We start from the raw sequence: 5,388 nt of genomic DNA on the forward strand, positions 1-5,388 counted from the left end.
TGTTAAAATAAAAAGAAAATGGTACAGAATTTAAGCATAGACGTTTCTGGTTATCAGGGAATAACATACAAATTATCAAAGGGTGTGAAGTTCGGTTTAGGATCGGGTGGCATAAGGAATACATAATCTGTAATATCCCCGATTGGGGGTAAAAGGTTAACAGTCAAAGTACAGACATTGAGATATGAGGGTATGTTGTTCATATAATGGCTATGTTCAGGTGTGGAGTATAATGAGTGGATACAATGATGAGGATGGATTTATCCTCATTTGGTGAAATTTAATGTTCAGTGAGTTTATGGTTCCAGTTCATATAGTCCAATGGAAAAAGTCTCTCGGTCCCTTTCTCATAATTGATGCACATTGTCGTTCTGGCTCACACCTCCTGGTACTGTCGGTGGCCAGTGATGTGTTCGATGTAGATGTCCCTGGACCATCGGATTGTGTCCGAGACCATGAGGCACCGCATGAGCCGTGCGTAGTGTCGACCGATCCCACAGGTCCACAGCACACGCTTGTTGCAGGGATCCCAGGCACCCAGGGCTCCAATGATCAGGGCAACCATCTGCACCTCGTAGCCCTTCGCTCTCAGGGTGTCGGTCGGGGGGCATATTTTTCCATCTTACAAGCTCGGGCTTCGTGGAAGGCTGGGGTCCCGTTCTCAAAGGAGACCATGACATCGACGATGATGATCTTTTTTCTGGGCCTCATTGGTGACAACCACATCAGGTCGCAGTTGGCTGTCAGTACCGGGGATGGCACAGTTCACAGCAACCTCCCCCAGGCGTGGTGCAATGGCTTTCACCAGGCGGTTCTGGATGGCATTGTGGTGCAGCTGCCAGGCTCTGGAGTGGGGCTTGCAGCTGCACAGAATGTGGGGCAGGGTCTCATTGAAGTAGCCGCACTTCCTGCAATGCTTGTCTCGGTTCCCATGGTGGATGGCTCCGTTGAGCGGGTCGCAGTTGAGCTGGGCGCGGTGGATGAACCGCCAGTCGGCGAAACGGGTGAAGTAGCCCCCGGTGAGGAAGTGGTTGCTGGCGTCCCACTTGCTGGTCAGTTCGAAGGCTTTACCCTGGTCCAGTTTACACTTCAGTGTTTCCATGTACAGTGAGTGGATGGCTGCCTTCAGGGTCCTTCCAGCATGCCCCTGGCTCTCGGGGTGACGATGGTCTTGTCGTTGGACCTGATCTGCGGCACCCGGACTCCCAGCTCCTGGTGCTCCTCGCACCACTCCCAGCAGCAGCCGATGAACGTCCCCAGGCAACACGTGGCATTGCGAGCACGGGACCACAGTGAAGCAATGTCACGCCCGTCCCGTCTGAATTCACCATCCAGGGAAGCACTCAGGAAGGTGGCTATGTCTTGGTTGAAGGGGACTCTGCTGATCCGCTTCTTTGCTACGTCATGGAGGGCATTCGCCGCGATGTTCCGTATCATGGCTTCAGGACACATCAGCAGGCGGAAGGCGTGGGTGATCACCGCGATGTCACACAGGTCACCCATGTGGGGGACATTGGCACCGCCATGCCTGTAGGTGATGTAGACCAGCTCATTGCTGGCTCTCTGGAGAAGGAACAGCCACTTCTTCATCAGCTGCCAGACTATCTTGTCTGCCTTGTTGAGGGGTACCTTTGCCACAGTGGATCCCCTTAGGACGAACGCGATGCGGGGCATCAGGAAGGTGTTCAGGGCATTTATCTTCTGCCACGGTGCCAGCAGGGAGGTGTCTATCTTGGTGGCATTCTGCAAGATCTCCTGGATGGTGTCCTTGGGTGTCTGCTGGACATGGAAACTCGTCGGCGTGCCGAGGTGCTGGTATGCCTGCCCCTCTGCCAGGGGAATGACGGGCTCACCCTAGATCTGGACCCCCGTCATCTGCACCAAGTCCCTTTTGCTGCCCTCGATGTGGAGAGTTGCGCACTTCTTTGCATTGAAGCGGAGCCCCATCCAATTGGCAGCTCAACTGGTGGCGTCTAGCATAACTTGGAGGGTCTCTGGGTCATCCACGGTCAGGACCAGGTCGTCCACGTAAGCCAGGATGCTCACCCTCTCACCATGGAGGTTGAAGCCATTGGAGATCACTCACAGCAACAGCTCCCTGGCGAGGTTAAAGATGATGGGGCTGAGGGGAGAGCCCTGCTTAACTCCACTCCGGATTGGGATCTCTGCAGTCTCCCCTTCGACTGAGCGAATGGTGGTGCTGCATCCATCGTACACCTCTTGGATCACACGAAGGAAGTTCTCTGGCATCCCAAACTCTTGGACCGTGGCAAAGATGTGGTGGTGGGGCATGGACCCAAAGGCATTAGCCAGGTTGAGCCACATTACTGCGCACTGCCTCCGCGCCCTTCTGGCCATTTCGATGGTGGTTTGGAGGACGAAGGTGTGTTCACAGCAGCCCTCGCAGGACATGAAGCCTTTCTGGATGGAGCTGATAGCTCCCCTGCTCACCGACCACTCCGTGATCCGTGACGCCAGGCAACTGGCATAGAGCTTGTACATCGTGGAGCAGAGGGAGATGGGTCTCCAATTGCTGGGGGTCATCCCACTCGCCTTTCTTGTACACCAGCACAGTCATGGCCTTCTTCCAGGAGCTGGGAGTCCGGCAGAATCACTTGCACTGGTTGAAGAGTGTGGCGAGGACCAGGCAGCTGGGATCTCGCTTTTTCAGGAGGCTGTAGAGGATGCCGTCTTTCCCAGGAGCTGTGTTTTTTGTTTTTGAGAGTCTGGCCATCACTTCCTTGGGCATATAGTCAGTCTCCAGGACACCTGCTTCGTAGACATGGGGCAGGGGGCAGAGGCACTCCAGGCGCTGGTCGTCATCCCGTGCTATGCAGTCGAATACATCCTTGAAGTAGCTGTAGAGACGCTCAGATGGGATCGTGCAGTAGGACAAGGGCCCATCTAGGATCTCCCTCATGGCCTTGGAGCGGTTTGCCCGGTACAGTTTTTGGATCCTTGAAGCCGCTGTTGGATCGTAGCGGCAGCTGGCGTCTCTACTTCTGGCTCCTCTGGTGGTGGTGGTGTGGTTCGGAGCTGGCGTTCTGTGGGCAGGTGGGGCATTCTCCTGATTCAAACTCCTCCTGGGAGTGATTGCCACAGACAGTTCTCTGGTGAGCCTGTCTACGAGGAGATCGAAGTCATCAAAGGGAGCTGATGCTTGTATCTCCTCGGTCCAGGCAGTCTGCCACGGAGTAGCAGCCCTCACCATTGGCTGCTGTCCTCAGGGTCCTCAACCTTGTCTGGTGCAGGCTTTGAGCCTGCTGCGTGGTCGGCCTGCTGTCTATCTCGTGGGTCAGGATTCCCTTCGGTTGGGTGCTGGGGCAGGATCTCTGGCGGGATGCTGGCGTTGCTAGTGGAGTCGGAAAGACGTGGTCCGGCTCGGGGTTTACTGGGACACCGCCGGTCCTTCTACGAGTGGCTGTTGCCTGAGTTGTTGCCACTGGAGCATGAGATCTCCTGAAGGCCGTGTCCCGCAGAATGGACTCGGGGGCCGTGCTGGGCCGTCTGGCGATGAAGGCCTGGTGCTTTGGTGTGGCTGTGGGGCTGGTTCCTCCAGTGACATCTGGGCTTGTAGGGCGATCTGGGGCATGGCGCTGGCTCCTCCGGTGACTGGAGCTTGCAGGGTGGTCTGGGGCTTGGCACTGGCTCCTCTGGCTGCTGGAGCTTGTAGAGTGGTCTGAGACGTGGCTCTGGCTCCTCCAGCAGTTGGAGTTTGCAGGGCAGTATCAGGGGCGGCGCTGGCTCTTCCGGTGACAGGATCTCGAGCAGCTATGCGCGGTGGGGCGCTGATCATTCTGGGGACGGGGACATGCTGGATAGGTGGCAAGGTAACACTGAGTCGTCTCAGCATGGAGATCTGCTTGGCAACATGTGAGGGTGAGACGGGCCTCTTGCTGGCGAGGACCTGGATAATGTTCCCCAAGGCAGCAGGTACTTTCTCGATTGCAGCATCCCATTCCGCTGGCCTGGCGACAGGGGTAGGCTTGTTGACGGCAGCTTGCAAGGTCAGTTTTCTTTGTTGAGGCTCAGGAGCAGCAGGCCGGTGTGCAACAGGAGGGCTGGGAGCCGGGGCAGGAGACTGTGTTGTTCCCTTGAGCATTTCCTGCAGGCGACTTGGTGCTTCTTGCATTGCTTCTGTGTCTCGAAGGGCAGACTCCAGAGGGCACAGCTGAAGGTGACCTGCTTGTTGTGACATTTCTTCAGGTGCCTGGTGACGCCACCGAGGAGCTGGAAGCTTTGGGGCGGAGAGCTGATGGGGCAGATGAGCACATCCGCAGCAAGGGGGTACTGCAGGTAGATGGTGTCCTCATTACCTTGCAGCGGTGGGGTTCCAGCAGCATTGGCGGTATCGCTGGCTGGTTCTTCCTGGTGTGGGCGGGTGGGGTCGAGAGGTCCGGCTGGGTGGGCATCCAGCAAGGTCCTGGGGTCCCTCTGGGTGGTTTCTGAGGCTGGGCAGGCATCCAGAGAGGCGCTGGTGACCCTCTGGGTGGTCTCTGGAGAGATGCTGGTCCCGTCTGTGGAGATTCCTGCCTTGATGGCGTGTAGAGCAGCGAGAGCACCACCAGCATCAGGGACCTGGGCAGCTACGGGGGTGGGAAGTGGTCACCTCAGAGCATCTTGCAGCTGGAGAGCGGGGGGGCTCTCCATTGGCAGCTAGTACTGCTGGAGAGTGGGTGGGCTCTCTGTCAGCAGCTGCTGGAAAGTGCGGGGGCTGTCCCTTGGCGGCTGGTGCTGCTGGGGTGTGGGGGGAGGTGTTCCTTCTGGTTGTGATGTCCCGACAAGCTGGCCTCAGGATGCAGGATCATTCTGGAGCAGCATCTCAGAGATGGTCCTTTGAGGAGGCATCGTTCTTCCCCTTCATGCTTCGGGTCTGCAATGTCCTGGAGGCACCTAGTATCTTCTTTGTAATCATTGTCCGAGAGACCTTCCATGGAGCAGCAGCGGTACACGGTGCAGCTGGGGATGTCTCAGGAGCAGAAAGAGGATTTTCTTCCAAAGAAGATGTAGCGGAATACATCTTCAAAGCAGCATCGATTTTTTTCAAAAATGGCAGCAGGAGAATCCATCTTCAGAGCAGGTGTTGTAAGTGTTCATCAAAAGAGATTAAACTGATAAGAACAGACACTACACTTTGATTTTAGCTCCAAGGAGCCGAGAAGCAATGGTTGAAGTCGGAAATGTTCCTGAAGAGAGTGAAGAATGAAATTATGAAAAGATGTGACCTGAATAGCATGGCAGGAAGAGAGCTCAGTAAAAGAAATGACAACTTTTTAAAACATACAAATGGGTTTTTAAGAGTAGTAGGTGCCATACCTTTTGTAAAATTTTAAGTTTAAAATTAAGTAGCTGGATATAATAGGACTTGTTATTAGATTAACCCAAGGA

The 5,388-nt window shown here is 55.4% G+C and overlaps 1 non-coding gene across 1 annotated transcript; it reads right to left on the minus strand.

The window, feature by feature from the left end:
* Nucleotides 1-4,984: 4,984 nt before the first annotated feature.
* Nucleotides 4,985-5,166, minus strand: LOC119855329. The gene has a single exon (XR_005292832.1). It is a non-coding gene; the product is annotated as a U2 spliceosomal RNA (small nuclear RNA).
* Nucleotides 5,167-5,388: the final 222 nt, after the last annotated feature.

The sequence above is a fragment of the Dermochelys coriacea genome, chromosome 4 (assembly GCF_009764565.3).
Source record: "Dermochelys coriacea isolate rDerCor1 chromosome 4, rDerCor1.pri.v4, whole genome shotgun sequence".
In the NCBI taxonomy this organism is placed as follows: Eukaryota; Metazoa; Chordata; order Testudines; family Dermochelyidae; genus Dermochelys; species Dermochelys coriacea.